The sequence below is a fragment of the Anastrepha ludens genome, chromosome 5 (assembly GCF_028408465.1).
Source record: "Anastrepha ludens isolate Willacy chromosome 5, idAnaLude1.1, whole genome shotgun sequence".
Lineage (NCBI taxonomy): Eukaryota > Metazoa > Arthropoda > Insecta > Diptera > Tephritidae > Anastrepha > Anastrepha ludens.
In genome coordinates this window covers 93,906,669-93,926,506 of record NC_071501.1, presented here as the reverse complement: position 1 = coordinate 93,926,506, position 19,838 = coordinate 93,906,669, and the positions used below count along the sequence as shown (strand labels likewise).

The following is a 19,838-nucleotide window of genomic DNA, read 5'->3' as shown; positions in this document are numbered from 1 at the left end:
CTACCTGGACACTACATCGTCGAAATTATCATTTGAAATAAAAAAAATTTTCCATGAAAAGAATATTAACAAATGTCTAAAATAGTTTCAAGTTTTCCTTTTAAAATTCTTATTAAATTTGTAAAATAAGAATTATCTTAAAAGATAAGGTCTTTGAGCAGTGAAGTGATCAAATTTCCCTCAAGTAGTCAATTCCATCTATTAGACTGGCCAAAACCAAAATGAGGAAGATCACTGCCACAGACAGCGTCCAATGTCCAAAAACAACAATGCAATGCGATTTCGTCTAAGAAAATCACTAGTCCTTGTACATAATTCAAAATTTTATAGCCATACCCAAATAGATGCATCCATCCCTAAATAGGTCAAAGAAAATCACTAGTCCTTAATAAATATTAGTCTACTGTTGATGTTATTTGTCCCAATACAGATATTTTAGACTCATTTTTCTTGTCCAAAGTGGCTGTTTGGTATTCGACGAGCTATTTTCGTGCTATTTAAAATTTCGATACCCTACTATAGACTCTCCCCATTCGTCCGCAGTTTTGCGAGCGTTCCGGAGAAAGATCTTTATTCGAGCACGTCTCTTCTGCGTGTACTAAACCGGTTTTCACACAACAGTTAGTCTACTCATAATCTTCGTCTTCTTAATTGGCACGATAACCGCTTACGTGGTTTTGGGCGAGTTTATTCATAACAATTCACGAAATATTAGACGGCATATAGTATATTTTGCTTGTTATAGGGCCAATATATAGAGTTTTCCAATAAGAGGTGTTATTTTGATATTCAAAGAAAAATGCTATTTTTAAATGTAAATGATCGGATGTTTATTTCATTATAAAGAGGAAAGTATGCCGTTAATAGTAGAAAATAACATCAGGCAAATTACCACCACGACTACGCTTACAGGACAATATCCTTTTCAAGAAATTTTCCATAACCGAATTGCAAAGTCGCTGCCCAATGTCCTCGATAGCCTCACGAATTCCATCTTTAAGGTCTTGAATCGACCATGGGCTGTTGGAGGAGAGCTTTTCTTTCACGTGGCCCCAAAGAAAAAAGTCGCAAGGTGTTAAATCACAAGATCTCGGGGGCCAATTGTGATCACCTCTTCGAGAGATAACACGGTCCGGAAACTTTTCCCATAAAACATCAATGGTTTCGTTGCTTGTGGCACGTAGCGCGTCTTGTTGAAAATAAACGTTGTTTAGATCAATACCATCTAATTCCGGCGCAATCCTACTCAAAATAACACCTGTTATTGGAAAACCCTATATTAATATATTCCTTGTAATTTTTGATAATTTTAGTGAAATCTGTCAAGCTGTGGCATTCGCTGCAATCTCGCAATCACTTATTATAAATTTCAAAAACTGTTTTTTTTACTTAAAAAGGAACTTACGTGCATGAAATTACACTAAAAAGTAGTCGACGCGCTGAATAGACTACCTGTTGGACCCCATAGCTGTTTAAATGCGAGCGTTTTTGTTTTTTTTGTTTTGTGTCGGGACAGACTAGCAAATACAACACTCAGACACAATTAAATCCATTGTACTGCACTCGGATTCCCTTTTTAATTTTCTTCGATCTCCGAAGAAATCTAAGTAGATCTTGTGGTGCCAAGGAGCCAAGGTGGTCGCTTCTTAACAGATCAATGCCAAAGACTTCAAGCCTGATTTGAGCGAAGGCCGGGCAGACGCCCAGAACGTGGTCCTCCCTCTAATTCCGCACTCCACAAGCTGGGCAGAGTGCACTGTCTGAGTGGGCATCTCCATTTTCCATGTGATTTGCCCATAAAAAGTGGCCCGTCATCAGTCCAATCAGCTGCCTACAGTCGTTACTGCTTAGTGACAGGAGGAGCTGCGACAGTCGATCGCACATGAAAGGTAATATCAGTTTTGTTCATCTGCAGCCTTTCTCAGCCTGCCAAGCTCGCTTGTGGGTTAGAGTTACTACCTCTCCATATTTTCATGTTCGCACCTGTATGTGTACAAATATATACAGGAGTGTATACAGCATGAATGCTATATCACTTGAATTTTTATAAAAAGTGTCGAAAATTATTTGCATTTAAGAAAAAATCATTTTTCAATGCTTGAATGTCGTTTCATATTTGCAATGTCGTTCACTTTCAAATCAGACCTTGAACTCATGTTTAAGCGAACACTCAGTGCTTATAAGGGTTTCCATCCAAGTTGAAATATATTTTTATGGCATTTTTTTTTAATCAAATATTATATTCGATGTGTATTATTGTCTCGATATGAGCTGGTATGAACGTGAAAGGAAAAATATGTTCATGCCTTCCAGAGCACATTGGTGAGACACAGAATCCTTTTTAAGCGATTTGATTTTTAATCTTCTCTGTCATTGTCCTAAGTGGCATGCCACTAGGTTTAGATACTTTGGCTCGTCGTTATTGAATGATGCTGATGACCTCAATGATATAAGTGTCAGCCAGATAAACGGGTTTGCACTTAAAACAGAATGGTTTAACGAGGAGTAGCAGGTAATCTACTACTGTGGTTTCAAAATGGATAGCCAACGGTTCAAGCAAGTTGGTTTAAAGACCGACTGTCGCTTTACCTACCCTACCCTACCATGTGCAGTGCCACCTCTCTAAATGGGCATCTCTATTGTACTTAGACTTTTCCTGAGCGAACATTTTTTCCTATAACAAATCTTAGGTATCGGAACAAATTACACTCTCTTGAGCAGACACCACACTTGGGCAGAAAAAAGTTGCCTGATGATGAGTTTCCGCCCACAAGAGACAACACTGCATTAGCAATATGAAAATTAGAGTTCATAAAACCACAATATTTCTGCATCCAAAAAATATTTTCCTTAATCTATGAATTAGTCGAAATGGCTCACTTGATTTTTCTCTTGTACTCAGGTTTTCTCCAAAATGAAAAACTGCTCGCAAAAAACCTTCAATATTTCAAACATCCTTCACGGGCAAATCAAACTAAAAGCTTAACTTATCTACCCGCATGTATGTATGTATGTGTGTATATATATCGTGGAATAAATAAAAATAAAAATTTGAACAATTAAAGCGCTCCACGCTCAGCACAAAAAGCGATAAAGGCTGCCCAGTCAATGCGCCAAATGGTCAAAAGTAGCGCAATGCATAAATGATCTTCACTTTTCTACAATTTTGCGACTTTATTACTTTCGGCTGCAACTTTTAATAGCAGACTGGCACCCAGTACAACGGCATACATAAAGACATATTTGATTCAGATTACAAACCCCTCTCTCATCATATGGAATATAATATAATAATGAAAACTTGGAGGAAAAAAGTTGTTGGTGGTTGCTTACCGGAACCCACATCCGTATTCGCTTTATAAACATCGTCGACGTCGTCGGCATTACCGCGCGTCATTAGCATCTCCGCCAGCAACATAAAATGAGCAACATGGCCATTAGCTGGGTGGTGGTCATTTGGTCACATTTTGCCCTACGCCCAACTAATTTTGCGGTTTATGTATAACTCATAAACGTGCAGCGTACAAATTCAGAGATTTTATGATGATTTTGGTGTGCGGTGATATGCCGTCGTTGACTGCTGCACTTTACTTCCTTTTTCGAGAATGGGAGATAAAATGAAGGGTGTGCAATAAAAATAGCGAATTTCATTTAAAAAGGTGTAAGTAATAAATGTTTTATACGAAAATGAGTATCCTCGTCCACTTGGAAAGAGAATTTAATAAAGCAGCTCTTGAAATGTGAAATGCAGGTCGGGTATTTGCTATTAATTTTGTGTAGACAAGTCGTGATGCTTAAAAGCTAGAAGAAAAAATTGATGAGAAAATAAAAAGGTGAGTACGCAGTGCTACTATAAAAATCTATATGCACCTACGCGCGTTTGAAGTTTTTTCCGAATAACTTTTGCTGTCGCAGGTTGTAGTATATAGAAAAAAAAATTAAAGAAGAGTACTTACTCAAAATTACGTGAGATATGTGGAGCGACCTGTAATAAAGCAAATTGTTATTTAATAATGTTTCGAAAATTTTAAGTAACTATATTTACAAAATTATTTTAATACAAGTGGTAGTGTATTATTAGAACTTTACTCGTAAAGCCAAAGCTTTACATCCAATAAAATATTTCAGATTTAAAATTTTGTATTCACTTTGAAATATGTATGTAAAAACAAATTATGATAAATACATATGTTATATATATATTAGAATATGTGCAGAAGTGTTAATAAAAAATTGTTTGATGCTAAGCGATTTATGAAAACTACGAAGATTGTTGTTAAATTTAATTTAATTAAAAATAATAATTTAAAAAATTGTAATTAAGTTTCAAATTTGTTTTTAATTTTCTATTTAATTACTTTTCTGTTGCGTGTACTATATTGTTTAAAAACTGTTTTTGAAAATTTAAAAATTAAATTAAATTTTGAAATAAAAAAATATTCATAGTTCTACAATATTTAATTTTTTTTTATTGCTTTTATTATATTTTATGACAAAACTTTCTTAAACAAATAAATTTATTTTTCTTTTTGATTCTCTATTTAATTCCTTTTCTGCTGCTTTTATTTTATTATTTAAAAAAAAAATTTAATTTAGAATGAAAACTGGAAATATAAAAAATTATTTATAATTCCATTTAATGCCTTTTTTGTTGCTTTTATTTCAATATTTAAAAAATCGTCTTTAAATAAAATTTTTACAGATCGAAAGTTTTTTAAAATAAAATTTTCTTAAAATAATTAATTCAATTTTTGACTACTTTTCCATTTAATTTGTACGCCGTTAAGGCTATTTTATAAAAGCAAACATATTTCTTTTATTATTTAAAATAAAATAAAAATAATTTAAAATTTTTTAATTAAAAAATTCATTTTTTTCTACTTAATTACTTTTCTTTGAGTTATTATTTTAAAACTAACCTTAAAATAAAATTTTTACTAAAAAAACAACAACAAAATTTTATTCAAAAATTTAAGTTTAAAATGTTTTTAATTTTCTTTTTATATAATTTCTGTTCTAATTTATGTAAATTGTGAAAAAATTATAAAATTTAAAAATCAAAAAACAAAAAATATTCTCAAAAATTTAGAAAAAAATAAAAACCTCAAGCAAAAATTTGATTTTCTGAAAAAATCCCAAAAATAGAAATATTTACATTCTAAAATATTTTAAAAATTAAAACAAAATTTGGAAATCAACAGAAATTATTCTCGAAAAAGAATAAAACTATGAAAAAAAACAATTAAGTTTATAAAAAATTCTCATTAAAAACCTATTTAAAATTCTGTAAAATTAGTAAAATAAAAACTTAAAAAATCACAAAAAAAATTATTTTCGAAAGTTCAGAAAAGATTGAGAACTTTAAATTCGTTGACAAATTCTCAATAAAATTCTTTATGAAGTTCTGAAACAATTTATGAAAATAAGAAAATTTAAAACTTAAACAAAAATTATTCAGAATGGAATAAACTAATTAGTAAACAAATTTTTATTATATTAATTTGAAAAATTCTCAATAAACAAATTTTTAAATTCTCAAAAACGTTATAAAATTAAAAATTTCAACATGAAAAAAGAAATATTTTCGAAAACTCGGAAAAGAATAAAAAATAAGGAACAAATTTGAGCCGTAAGCCCTGGCAGCTAGTGCTCCTTTTTTTTAATTGTAAAATAATAATTTATTGTTATTTTCCATATATTGAATTAATTAATTAATTAAGAAACAAATTAAATTCTTTAAAAAACTCCTAATAAAATTTCTTTTAGAATTCGGAAAAAATTTACAAAATTTAAATATTTAAGGATCAAAAAACATATTCTAGAAAATTTAGAAAGAAAGAAATGAAAATCAAAATCAAATCTAAATTTAATAATAAAAAAAAATATTCTCGAAAATTCAGAAAAGAATAAAGAAATGAATGAAAATATATAAAATTATACTAAAAAAAATTTTTATTGAAAAATATGAAAACAAAATTTTCAACAAAAAAACAATTTGTACATTTTTAGAAAATTGATAAAATTAAAAATTGTGTATCAAAAAAGAAAATATTTTTGAAAATTCAGAAAAGAATAAAAAATAAGAAACAAATTAAATTCTTTAAAAAATTTATTATTTTTTTTAATTCTAAAAATATTTACAAAATTTAATGATCAAACAAAATTTTCTCGGAAATTCAGAAAGAAAAATATGTTTGCAACTTCATAAAAGAATACAAAATAAGAAACAAACTAAAATCTTTAAAAAATACTTAATAATTTTTTTTTAGAATTCTGAAAAAATTTACAAAATTTAATGATCAAAAAAAATATTCTAGAGAATCAAATTTTTACTAAAATCAAAACAACAACAAAATTCTATTAAAAAATTTCAGTTTAAAATGGTTTTTTAATTCTCTTTTTATGTAATTTCTGTCATTCTCTTGTTTTTTTTTTGCTTTGAATTATTAAAAAATAGTCTTTATATAAAATTTTTACGCAACAAAAGCTATTTTATAGCGAAATTTTCTTCAAGAAATGAACTTAATTATTCTTTTAATTTTCTTTTTATACAATTATTTGGTGTTGCTTTTTATTGCTTAAATTAAAAGCAAAAAAGCTATTTTATATCAAAACTTTGCTAAATACGCAAGTTTTTGTTGTTTTTTATTTTATTATTTAAGAATAGTACTGAAATAAATTTTTTTCATGCATTTTATAACAAATTTTTCCAAAAAATGTTATTTAAAATTTATTTATTTAATTTTTATTTATTTAACAACTTTTTTGTTTTTTTTTGTATTTAAAAAGTTATCTTTACCTAAGATGTGTGCGCAATCGAAATATTTTATAAGCGAATCTTCTAGAAAAAAAAACTTTTAAGCCATTTTCTAAATTTTGTTTTCTGTTGTTTTTTATTTCATTATTTAAAAAATAAGTTTTAAATTAAATTTTTACACAAGAAAATCTATTTTATAAAAACAAAATTTCGAAAATTAAAAAATCTGAATTACTTTTTGGTGTTTTTTTATTATTTAAAAGATCAATTTATTATTTAAGATTATTAAATAAAATGTTTACCCAATAAAAGCTACTTTATAAAAACAATTTTTACGAAAAATAAATTGAAATTTTTTATGTCCTAGTGATAAAGTAAAGTAATAAAACTCTTTGCCACAAATGAACAAGAAATTCGAACCTCAGTTCGACTCAGTTCGTCTTGAAAATTGGAGAGTCAACTTAAAATCGACTAACAAATTTATTCCGAATTGACTAACACAAAAGCGAACCAATAATTTAAAAGTATCAGAAAGGCCAATATCAAATTAAAAAAAAAAATTACAATACACATATTTTTTAGAAATTTCCCGTTCCATTACGAGTATTATTTAAAATAAAGAATATAAAATATAAAATATAAAATAAAAATATTTTGTAAGCATCGAAGGCCCCAGTGGCTAATGTGCGAATTAAGTTAGGGTTATAGGTATTGTATATCCCATATAAATCATAATAAAAATAATATAAGCGAGCAAGCAATTTAAAATTACTATAAAATTCTATTTCAAAAATAAAATATTTGCCAAAATGTATTACTTTTGTGCTAGATATCCTCTTCTATTTCATTTGGAATACTCTGAAATATTTCTTCCTGAATCATTTGCGCTACCCTCACCGCCCATAATTCACAGTCAAACCCTTCATTTTGGCCCCAAAAATAATCTACATACCTATATTTTATAGTCATAATAACCATAAAACATTAACGCATTTAATTTCTTTCTTGTGGTTGCCTTTTGTGGACTGCACGTACGAAAGACCATAAGTGTGTATGTATTTCGCTCCTCATTTATGTGGCAATTTACGATCCCAACCCTTGCGCACATACCATTCCTCTTGGCTGAATATCCCTTTCTTGCCATTTAGCGTTCAAAGGATACTTAAATATAGTAATTGGAGGACAGACATTTATTCATGTATCAAAAAAATACCCAGGAAGAAAATTCACTGTAACTCAAGTAAGCTTAGAAGAAATGGCCAGAAAGTGTCAGAATTTGTTCTAATGCGAAGAGCTGTTTATGGTTGAAAACAAAGCAAACAATTAATGGTTAAGTTTTTGTTTTTCAAAATCGTACAGAAATATATACAATGGTTCAAAATACATCGCCAAAACGTTTGCCCTTAGAGAGCTTCCAGAATTTGAAAAAAAACGGGCGCCAAACCAAGAAAAAGAGTAAGAAAATGGATAAAAAGTAAATGCCTCTCAAAATTCTCAGCAAAAACAAATTTTGGAACAATTTTTAAAAATTAAAAAGTTTTAATCAGAACACAAAGTATTCTCGGAAATTCAGAAAAGATTACAAAAATGAGAAAAAAAATTTAATTCTTAGAAAATTCTGAACAATAATATTTTTTTGAATTCTAAAAAGTTTATAAAACTAAAACAATTTAGAAATCAAGAAAAAATAACTTAAATTAAACTAAATTCTTTCAAAAATTCTCAAAAAAAAAATACTAAAATACTGAAAAAATCAAAAAATTTTACGATCAGGAAATATTGTTATCGCAAAATCAGTAAAAACTAAAATAATAAGAAAAAAATTAAATTATTTTTTTAACTCCGAAAATTTTTATAAAATTAAATCAAAAAAATATATTCCCGTAAATTCAAAAAAAAAGGAGAAAGGTTTAAACTCTTTGAAAAAATTTAAAATTCTGAAAGAATAAAAACCAGAAAAAAAATTAAATACTTTGAAAAATTCTCAGTGAAGCAAATTTCTAAAACTATAAAAAAATTAAAAAAATTTTAAAATCAATAAACATTAACCTCAGAAAATCAGAAATAAATAAAAAAAAATGATGAAAAAAATTAAATTCTTTGAAAAATTCTACATAGAATTTACAAAAAAAATGTATTTAAAATCAAAACAGTTATTATTTTCGAGAATTCAGAAAAGAATGGAAACGTTAAGAAAATATTAAATTCTTTGAAAAATTCTCTATAAAAACCTTTTCAAAATTTTGAATAAAATTATAAAATTAAAAAATCAAAAAAAAAAATATTTTCAAAAATTCAGAAAACAATAAAAGGCTGAAGACAAAAATTTGATTTTCTGAAAAATTCTCAAAAAAATATTTGCATTCTTAGATGTTATAAAAATTAAAAAAAAATATTGAAAATCAAAAGAAATTATTCTCGGAATACGAAGAAAACAATTCAGTTTAAAAAAAAATTCTCATTAAAAAATATTTAAAATCTGCAAAATTATATTAGTAAAATGAAAAAATTTAAAACTCGCAAAACTCATAATTTCAAAAATTCAGAAAAGATTGAAACATTTAAATTCCTTCCAAAATTCTGAATAAGATTTTTTTTGAAGTTCTGAAACAATTCATGAAAAATGTAGCCAGCTAATTAAGTTATATTGTGTATATCCCCTATAAATAATAATAATAATTTATGAAAATAAGAAAATTTAAAACTTAAACAAAAATTATTTAGAAAGGAACAAAATAAATAGCAAACAAATTTTAATTATTTTGAAAAACTCTCAATAAAGAAATGTTTAAGTTCTCAAAAAATGTATAAAATAAAAATATTTAAGCATCAAAACAAAATATTTCCGATAATTCAAAAAAGAATAAAAAATAACAAGCAAATTAAATTATTTAAAAAATTTTTAATAAATATTTTTTAGAATTTTGAAACAATTTGCAAAATTTAAAATTTAATGATTAAGGAAATATTATCGAAAATTCAGAAAAGAATAAAGAAATGAAAAAACGTATAAAATTCTTTTAACAAATTTTCAGTAAAAAAATGTTTGCTCACTTTGAAAAAATTGATAAAAATTGTGTAAATCAAAAAAAATTGGTTTCTAAAAATTAAAAAAAAAATCTTAATAAAATTTATTAAATATTCTGAAAAAATTTACAAAATTTAATAATTTGATGATCAAACAAAATATTCTCGAAATTAAATGAAATAATATAATAATAAAGAAATGAAAAAATATATAAAATACTTTTAAAAATTTTTGAATAAAAAAATTGTTTGTATATTACATTTAGAGAAAATTGATCAAATTAAAAATTGTGTAAATAAAAAAAAAATTGTTTTCAAAAATTCAGAAACGAATAAAAAATTAAGTAAAATATTAGATTCCTTGAAAAAATTTTAAAAATCTGAAAAAAAATTACAAAATTAAAAAGCCAAAGACCTTTAATCCTGGAAACTCAGAAGAGAAAAAAAATTAAAAATAATATAAAATTACTTCGAAAATTCTCAATAAAATGCTTTAAAAATTCTGAAAAATAATTCAAAAAATTACAAAAATTTAAAAATGAAATAAAAATATTCCCAGAAACTTATATTTCCACTGAACTAAGGGTTTAACTTCACTAGTTCGCGCTTTCCAAGCAGGTTGGTACACGCACCATATACTCGTAAACGCATACATGTATAAACAAATACATAGATACATATATACGTAAATATACATATACATACATATTGTACGTATTATGCATACATACTAAATACACACACATATGAGTTTATGTGTTATCATGGAAATCTACTTTGAATGGCGCTGTTGGTCTGCACGACTATAAAATGGTTTTAACTGCCAGAAATGTCAACGCTAACACATAATTTCCGCGCGTTTTTTGGTACTGGCAAGCATACATATACACACTCACTCCTGTTTGAGCTGCAATTTTCTTTTCAACAGCCACGCAGCTCTATTAATTGTACGCCTTTTCTACGATTTTAATTAAAACCAACACACACGGCCATCAAATACTTTTTTTTCGTTTAACCACCAACCAAAATGGGAGAACTGAAATTGCGAATAAAAATACCGAAATAGAACAAAAACTTGAACTTCTTTATATTACCGACATATACATATATTTATACATAGCTAGAAGAAGAGGCGGTGGGGCAGCGCTACATGAACAAACAAATTAGCAGCGCCACTCAAGTTGTTTGACGCTAAATGATTCGCCAAAGTTAATCTGGTGTATACACACGCGCACATACAGACATATGTACGTGCTTAAAAGCAAGTTTTTTTAGACAACATATAAATATATAGACTTTTTTTACACTCCACGGGCTCGCTTGTCGCACACTTCAATCGGCTTCAATTGGCGCGCGCCACAACCCACTCACTCCGCAGCGGCCAAGCTCATCGCATTGGATTGCATTCGCTAGACACTCGATTTCTTCGACAGGAAGTGGCTTATTTATGGCTCTGCTTCAATGTTCTGCGAAATTAAATTCTAAAAGATTAACGCCATAAAACGTGTGCACCAGCAGCGGCCGGGCCTGCGACGGCGTTAGATACTTGAGAGGCGCCCAAGCGCGTAGCAGTCACCGTAATTGAAATAATAAATTCGCATGCTTAATACTCGTTGAGAAGTTCAGATGAAAAGCAGCTGCCAAATCAAGTTCAAGGCTTCGATTTATAATTTTGCCCCGCTGTTGTGTATTATTTAGTTGAGTGCAAAATAATTTAAATGCTTTTACGTAGTGGGGCACAAAAAAAGTATGAGCTAAACTGAAATGCAAATATTTTTTACTAATTTTTACTAATATTTTTTTCCAAATTGTTTATTATTTAATTTACCGCCATTTAAAGCTCACATTTTTTGCACACATCAAATGGATGATTTTACTAAAAATAAGAAAATTAATATTTTTATATTTTTTTTCTTTCTTTTTTCAACTTTTTTATTATTTTAAATATTGTCTTTTTAAGCTCACATTTTTGCGCACATCCAATACATGATTTTACTAAAAATAAAACAAAATTTGTATGCTTTTTTTCAAATTTGTATTATTTTAATTACCGTATTTTTTATGCTGATCTTTTTTGCACACACATCCAATGCATTATTTTACTAAAAATATCAAACGAAATTTTTTAATTAAATTAATTTTTTAAATTAAAACAAAACCCTTTTTATTTTTTTTATTTTTTTTTTATCTTTTAAATTTTTTTCAAACTTCTTATTATTTTAACTACCGCCGTTTTTAAGTTCACAGTTTTTGCACACACATCCAATGCATGCTTTTACTAAAGATACTCAAATGGAATTTAAAAAATTCCAAAAAACTTTTTTTTATTTTCTTATATTTATATAAAAATAAGAAACAAAATTATTTTTTTTCATCCTTTTTTTTATTTTTTTATTTTTTATTTTTCATTATTTTAATTTTCGCCGTTTTTAAGCTCACATCAGCGTCTTTTGCACACATCCAATGCATAATTATACTAAAAATATTCAATTGAAATTTACCCCTCTAAAGTTTCAATGTTTACTCGCATGCCGAAACATCCAATACTCGCATACAGACCCACCACATTCACCAATATCACCAAATTCCAAAAATTCACTGAGCTCCGGCGCCCCCTCAAGCCATCAAACTTAGTGCTCAGCATCTTTCAGTCGCCTTTTTCGCATAAAAGTATTAAATTTCCAATTGCATCTCAAAACGCAAAGAAGCAAATTTCGCTGGCAGCGCTCATAATGCACTAATTTTTCAATGAATGAAACTCTATAAATGAATGAGCGTCCATTGTATTCGTTCATTGTTTGTTTTTAAGCTTGTTTGCATATATTTTTTCATAATTAAACTATTAGCCATGAGCATTGGGCTGTATTGAAAACGTGAGGCAGCTGGGCGATGATGATGGCTTGCCTTGCCCTGTCATGCCTTGTGTGTGGTCGGTCTTTGGTCTTCACGAGCAATCAAAGAAAAAACGGATAATTGAATAAAATATTATTTTGCATTTCTCGCCATTTACTTTTTATGACTGTTTATTTGGCTTTCATCATTTAACTAGAAATGATAGGTGATTCATGATTGAGTGGGAGCACAAGCAGTGGGTGGAAGAAAAATACTGAGTAATAAAAATTGTACAGCAGAGTTATTTCATTTGGCGTACTATTGCACTGAAGTGTTAACAATTTGAGCATATTACGGTTTTTTGCAACAACCTAACGACTTCGCGGTAGACAAGGAAGTGTTCAAGGTGAATTTGGCGCCTATTAAATTTCAAATCGGTGCAAGTTCTACTGGCGATGCCATCAACTCACTGATTATGGATTTTAGCTTTTCACATGAACAGCGCAAGATTAGTGTTTACAAGTATCGCTGTATGAGTACTATCGAGTATTTTTTAGCTGTATGAGTACTATCGATATCGATAACTATGGCTTGGCAGCTAAAAATGGCAAACTGTGTTGACGCTTCTGTCCAGTAAAGTTTGGCAAATCATGAATCGTTTACCGTCAAAACAACACTTTCAAATTTATTTTATGGAAATTTACTTTGAAAAAAGAAAATAAATCTATTCGAGAAATTCGTAGGCAAAGTGTTGAAGAAGACGTTGAAATATCGATTCGTCATCGTTCTCAACTTGTTGGCCTTTATTCTGCGCCTACATGGAAAATTTTACGTAAGGATCTTCAAATTATCAACCAGATTATAATAAAAAAAATTACTCCAACAGTATTTCCATCTTGTATTACCGTTTTAAGTTCTTAAGCAGACAAGATTTCTTACGACCACATATTGCAATGGAGTTTATGTGAGCATCTTACTGGCCCCAACCTGCCAAAATGAAGTCATAAAAAGGAACTCCTATCATTTTTATATAGAAACATTCATAATGGTGGTAACCCTACTAATTACAGTGAGTATCATTGAAAATAGTACAACAGCTTCTTTTTTTATAAAGAATTCTTTTTTTAAAGTTATTTTACACATATAGCTTATTTCGTAACAAAAAAGTAGAAGGTAATAGCAAATTTTTTTTAACTCGAGCAAATTTCAAAAAATAATCCAATTCCTTTTTCCTTTAACCTTTCAGATATGCACTTTTGTAGCAATAAAAATAAATAAGGAACTGTTTTTTAAATAATGCATTTTTTTACATTCAATAAAATTTCAAAATTTGTAATTCGTTTCTAAAGAGTTCTTTAGGATTTGCAATTATTTAGGTCGTTTCGTTTAAACAACTCTAGGTCAGCAAAATCAAAGTCGTAAGTATTTTCAGACGCTTTATTATCTACATATAGTTTAAAGTACCTATATAATAAATATAGCAATTCACAACTTAGTCAGAAAAACCTGGTAATACGGAAACCCAACCCAATTTTTTTTTATTTTAGATCATTTTATTTTACTACTTTATTGTAGTTTATTTTATTCTACCTCATTTTTGTCTTATATACTTCCGGCATACTTACAGCTTATAATGAGGAACTACTTACGAGACCGCAAAGCTGTCCATCAAACTCCAGAGGGTTCTCGATGTATAGACGTCACATTACGAGCAGCACAAGGATCAATGCTTGGTCCTGACTTGTGGAACGTCAGCTACGACGAGATATTCAATATGGAAATGCCCGATAGTACCTTTCTAATCAGACATGGAGACGATATCGCCGCAGTTATCACGCCACGAAACCTTGTAGAAGCTCATAGAAAACTTAGCAAAGTCATGAAACGAACACACACGTGGCTAGATTCATGTGGCCTCAAATTAGCCTCAGAGAACACGGAGCTAATGCTTCTAACGAAGAATCACATCCCGTTAGAAGTTAGCATGCAAACTTTCTCAAAAGAATGTTGCCTAGACATAAGACTATACCCAAAACTATGATAACTTTCTAGTCCCAAATACAACACGCAGCAAAGAAAGCGAAATAATGATGGCTACCGGTAAATAATGATGGGTGGCTCTCCGTTCTCTTATTCGGAGATGAACTGTGGGCAAATGCCCTAAAGGCAAATCACCCGTGCAAGCTCCTAGCATTGGTGCAACGAACGGCAGCTCTCAGAGTTGTGGCTGCCTATCCCACAGTATTAGGGCCAGCTGTTTAAGTAATAAGCGGTTCAATACCGATAGATTTCCTAGCATTTGAGAGGAAAAAGTTGTGGGCATTAAAGAGAAGGAATGGAAGAAAGAGTTAGCAAACCTGCAGCGCACGTAATAGGAGATGAAACGGGCTACGGTAAGACCGCTGGATTAACGAAGCATGCGGCGCATGGACGGCCACGCTAATAAAAGACGTGACTACATGACACAGCAGATGATTCGGTGAAGTCAATTTTTATACAACTCAAATGATTTCGGTGCACGTTCAAAATAGGCAAATGCGAACACTCTACATGCATATACAGTGATGCATCCGAAGATGACGCTGAACACACATTCTTCCAATGCATGCGTTAGAAACAAGAACGTTGAACTCTGGGGAATGCAGTCGGTCACATAACCACTAAAAATGTAATCGACGAGATGCTGAACAATGATAAAATTCTCCGGATGAAAAAAAGGCACCTGATCGAAGGCACATAGATCATAAAAAAAAAGCAAAATAATAATAATTGGCGCGTACACTTCTGTTAGGTGTTTGGCCGAGCTCCTCCTCCTATTTGTGGTGTGCGTATTGATGTTGTTCCACAAAATGGAGGGACCTATAGTTTCAAGCCGACTCCGAACGGCATATATTTTTATGAGGAGCTTTTTCATGGCAGAAATACACTCACGAGGTTTGCCATTGCCTGCCGAGGGGCGACCGCTATTAGAAAAATGTTTTTATTAATTTTGCTTTCACCGAGATTCGAACCAACGACCTCTCCGTGAATTCCGAATGGTAATCACGCAACAACCCATTCGGCTATGGCGGCCCCATAGAGCTTTATAATAAGGAAAATAGAACGCCACTCTGAAGTAATGCGAAAGCGGTTCCAGAGTCGGCGTCGGTTCCAAATGGGAGGGAGGTTTTGGCTTGCGGACATATCATTGCAGCTTTGATGATACTTGATGATGCATTAGATTTAAGCCCCTCATTCGCCAAAAAAACAAAATAAATAAGAAGAATCTTACTACTATCCTACTTACTTTATTTTCCTTTCTTTTACTTTTTATTTTTTTAATCTTTTTTATTTTTTTTTTCATTTTTATTCCAATTTGTTTTATTTTATTCGACATAATACAATTATTTAATTTTATTTCTATTTATTTTATTATACTTTATTTTATTTTCTTTCGCTTTTATATTTTTATTTTATTTATATTTTTTAATTTTATTTATATTTATTTTACTTCTTCGTTTTAGTTTATTTTATTCTACTTGACTCATCTTTATTTTCTTTTATTTCCTTTTCTTTTCTTTCGTTTTATTATTATACAATAATTTTTTTTTTTTTTTTTTGTACTTTTTTTCCATTAAGTCGGCTCTTTTCTTCTTTACTTGTAAATGAGATTTATATTATCTCGGCCTGCTTACTGTCTTCTAATTCACTCCTACCACATCTTTCACATTCCTCTTTATGAGGTAATTCCGTGTTTATGATCAACACCGTTAAGCCATTTCGGCAAAACGATTATTCATGCCGTTTGAATGTTGTCTAGTAAACAAAAACAAAACTCGTTGATATTTCCTTATCTGTGCGGCGGTATTTTGTATCTTTCATACCAGTCAGAATCTAGAATTGTGTAATCAAATATTTTGCATATTATGAAGCATACCGCATATCAAGGCTTCAGAGATCTCTACAGTTAGGCTTTGCAGATAAGAATCTTTCCGAGAAATTGTCACATAATCTGTTGAGCGTGACGATGATTGTTTCAACTGTTTAGTTGTCTCGTCACTTTCTTGTCCGCCTCATTTTTATTAGTTTTTCTAAAATTCTGTACCGCCGCCAAACCAAATTGAATGCTGGACTATAAAAGGGCAATGCTACTTCAATAGCGAGAAGCAGAGATGTGTATGTGTATGAGTACATTTATTCGGCAAATTTGTCTAGAGGAAAATTAAATTTTTGTTAGTTTCAGATTCGGTGTACGATATTTGTATCTACTGATGCATATATTTTGAGCGTTCGCTTGCTGCGAAAAAATTTAAAAAACACGTTTTGTGTGCGTATTTTTTTTTTGTAAAATTTTTGTCACTCAAAACTATGCAAAGTTCAGCACAAATAAATACATATGTAAATTTTTTGATATTTTTCAAGTTTTTATGAATTTTTATTTTTTCACCAAATGCAAGAAAAGAGAATGCTCATGACCAAACGTGAGTATATATGTGTGTGCAAATATTGAAAAGTGTACAAAACTGAAAATTCTGAAACTTTTTATAAAGCGCCTTAATCTACATTCGCCTTAAACTTTTCAGCATCTTGACTTTGCTTGTACGGAATGATAATCAACGTCAGTTGCAGTCAACATACTTACGTACATCAATACTTCTACTTCTAAGAAAACTCTAACGAGTACGACATGCATTGCAGTTAGAAGTACAAATAGCGCAGATGCAAAAATGGAATGGCAACTAGCGCTTTTAAAATCTGAAACTTAAACTACTACAAAATCTCCGTCTATGGATATCCTAGCTTCATTGCCATTTTGTGGTTTATGTGTGAGCATTTATGTATGTATGTATGTTTGTACTCACGTGCATCTGCAGCGCCAAAGGCCAGTATGAAACCAGTTTAGCCAAATGTGGTGAGCTTCAGCTAAGTTGCTGCGCCATGCAACATTCCTATCCCAATCTGCAGTACGAGTAAGCACACATTTGTGTGTGTGGGTCTGGGCAGTTATGTATGTACAGTATTGCTTGCACCCGATAGAAACTTCAATCAGGAAGTGTAAATTTCTGGGACAAAATTAATACGCCTTTCATAGCATTCTGCTTTTTTTACACTCCAATTCTAAGTGCACTCACTTTGTGGAATCAATGTACTCGTAGACACTGCGAACTGAGATTGAACAGAAAATTGCTTGGGAGTAAAAGTACAAGAGAGCGCACACATTTACATACACATTCGTGCATGCAGAAACTTAGCCACATTGATTGCCAAAGCAAGTGCGTGCCGATATGAAAAGAAGTTTTTGCGAGTTTTTGTTGGTGGGTGGTATGCGTTCAAAAATGTGTACCCAATATAGGGTGCCAGAGTTTTTGAATGCAGCATTAATTATTATTGGTTTTCTTTGCTCAATACTTTTGAAAAAAAGATTTACATTCTTAGTTCTTTCCGCCAGAAAAAGGTACTTGAGGCTTTTACTACCTTTGTACTGAAGACTGTCTGTGCGTTTGCCTTGTTAATAGAGCCGCTACCGATTTTCAGTTGTTATTTTAACAAATATCGTAATTATCATATATCAATATCAATAAATAATTTAGCATATATCCGTGACTCACTACGAAGTAGAATTTTTACTGTCAGACCTTTCTGTTGTTATGCAGATTTTTTGCAAGAATGCTCGCATTTTTTCTTTTTATATGGAAGAAAACACCCAACACCGTCAACAAAAAACAAGTCAATATCAAAGGGATTTCATAAATATGGAATCATTTAATAAAGAGATAGAATAAAGTAAAATATATTGGAGTAAAAATGAAAAAAAGCATTGAAATAAAATAAAAAAGAAAATACCAAAACCATAAATTAAATAACTTGAAATAAAAAAAATTAAATTAAACTTAATTAAGGAGAATCGTGGAACAACATCACTACGCACATCACAAATAAGAGGAGGAGCTCGGCCAAACACCCAAAGGGTATATATAGGTATATATATATAAGTAGAATAAATTAAAATCAAGTAGGAGAAAATAAAATATATTGGACTAAAACTAAAAAAATATAAATAAAAATAGAAATTAAATTAAAATAAGAAATAAAGTAAAGAATATTAATAAAATAAATTCAAATAAAAACTAAAAATGCAATAAATATAAAAAAAAATTTTATAAAAAAATAAATTTGCAATAAAATCAAAATATATTAAGTAGTATAAAGCAAGCGGTCTATGTGGCACTCCGATGCGGGGTCACCCTTAAACCAACCAACCAACCAGTATAAAGCAAAATTAGGTAGAATAAAGTAAAATAAAGTGAAATACAAATTAAAAAATAAAATACCGAAAAATAATTAGATAAATTAAGATAAAATTAAATAAATAATAAAATAAAATAAAGTAGAAGAACCTAAAATAAATTGGAATAAAAATCAAAAATAAAGTTGAAACATAAATAAAATAAAGTGAAATAATAACGAAAAAATAAAATTAGAATTAAAATATAAAATAAATTGGAATACAAACAAAGTAAAATAAAGTAAAATTAAGTAGAATAAAAAAAAATAAATTGAAATAAACTAAAAAATAAAATACCAAAAAAAAACTTAATTAAATAAATTCAAATATAATAAAATAAAATTACATTAAATTAAATTAATTCAGTAGAATAACATAAAATAAATTTAAAAAAAAATAGAAAACTTTGAATGAAATAATACTTTAAATTAAAAGAAGTCAAATAAAAATAAAAAATAAAATAAAGAAATAAATTAAATAAATTGAAATAAAAATTAAAAACAAATAAATAAAATAAATTGCAATAAACTGTAAATGTGTTGCGCAGGTTAAAGTAAAATTAAGTAGAGTAAAATAAAATAAATTGGAAAAAAAATTAGAATATTAAATAAAATAAAATACCAAAAGAAAAAGTATTACAAAAATTAAATAATTTGGAATAAAAATAAAAAATTATAAGTAAAGTAAAAAATAAATTTAATAGAAATAAAAAATAAATTTAAAAAATAAAAATAATATAAAAAAATTAAACAAAAAATTGAATAAAAAAATAAATGAAACAAACTGCAATAAAAACGAAATATATTAAGTAGAATTAAATAAAAAAATTAAATAAAAATGAAAAAATTAAATAAAAAAATAACATAAAAAGATTATAAACAATTATATATAACAAAAGATAAACTAAATTGGCATAAAATTAAATAGAATAATATAAAATAAATTGAAAAATTTTCA

At 28.9% G+C, this 19,838-nt stretch overlaps 1 protein-coding gene across 2 annotated transcripts in view; it reads right to left on the bottom strand.

The window, feature by feature from the left end:
• Positions 1-19,838, bottom strand: part of LOC128863019 (uncharacterized) — a 263,898-nt gene that overhangs the window by 159,593 nt on the left and 84,467 nt on the right. For both annotated transcript variants that reach the window (XM_054101903.1, XM_054101904.1), the window contains one exon: positions 3,957-3,985. The gene's annotated coding sequence lies outside the window, so the exon portion shown is untranslated. The remainder of the gene's footprint in view (positions 1-3,956; positions 3,986-19,838) is intronic.